Genomic DNA, 1,353 nt, shown 5'->3' with positions numbered 1-1,353 from the left:
CTATTTGCGTCTTTACCTTATGAAACGTGGCACGAAGGCTCAACTAGCAAGTTAGACTTTTAAGAGCACTAAATAGAGTGCAACGGTTCCACATTGATGCTTTGGAATTGCTAAACTCTCTCCATAGAGGAGCTTTTTCACGTTTTTGTGCAATTTGACACATAACTTGGTCTATTCGCGTCTTTACCTAATGAACGTGGCACGAAGGCTCAACTAGCAAGTTAGACTTTTAAGAGCACTAAATAGAGTACAACGGTCCCATTGATGCTTTGGAATTGCTCAACTCTCTCCATAGAGGAGCTTTTCGTTTTTGTGCAATTTGAGACATAACTTGGTCTATTCGCGTCTTTACCTTTTGAAACGTGGCACGAAGGCTCAACTAGCAAGTTAGAATTCTAAAAGCACTAAATAGAGTACAACAGTCCACATTCATGCTTTGGAATTGCTCAACTCTCCCCATGGAGGAGCTGTTGGATCGGATGGCACTACAAGAGGGGGGGTGAATTGTGATCTTAATCAAATTTAGACTAAGTCACCTCTTTTTGTTTCAATTGAGTTTCACCCTAAGCGGAAGCAATTTAAATAAGTTGAATATAAATGTATGCAAAGATAATCACATACATCAAACTTAACAACAAGAATCAAGTCAAATGATCAAAATGAATATCACACACAAAAACAAGTTGTAATGAAGCACAAATTCAGATTCAACAAATGTATGCACAAGCTTGATTCTATCACCCTAGATGTCCAATTTCAAGTATGCAATGCAAGTATGATATGCTAAAATGAAATTGCTGTAAAGTAAAAAGGGCAAAGAGATTTATAGTGGTTCGGCTTAACCCAAGCCTACTCCACTCCCCAAGTCCCACTTGGGAATTTCAAACACTCCACTATAGCTTGTTCAACCGAGTCAAGCGGAACTCATACAACCAGTGTTTTTGTAGCTCAAACACCAAACTCTACACACCGTGTGGTTTATAGCTCACCACACAAAACTCTACACACCGTGTGGTTTATAGCTCACCACACAAAACTCTACACACCGTGTGGTTTGTAGCTCACCACACTAACTTAATCACAAAATACAAGCTCAAAAATGGCTCTAAGAATAGCCGGGTATGAGATAAGTTTAGGCTCAAAGGCTGGCTCTTTAGTAGCTGGATTTGTAAGTGTCTAAGGCTCAAATAAAGCTCTTGAAAAGCTGGAATGGTAATGGTAAGCACAAAACTCAGATTTGAGATTTTTTTGGTTGCTAGGGTATGTGAAATTTTGAGTAGTGTATCAACCAACGAAAATCAGTTGTGATAAGGCTTGAATGGTGAAATGGAGATATAGAATGAAGCCTTATAG

Source organism: Tripterygium wilfordii, unplaced genomic scaffold, assembly GCF_013401445.1.
Source record: "Tripterygium wilfordii isolate XIE 37 unplaced genomic scaffold, ASM1340144v1 ctg387, whole genome shotgun sequence".
Classification (NCBI taxonomy): domain Eukaryota; kingdom Viridiplantae; phylum Streptophyta; class Magnoliopsida; order Celastrales; family Celastraceae; genus Tripterygium; species Tripterygium wilfordii.
This window is presented reverse-complemented; position numbering follows the sequence as displayed.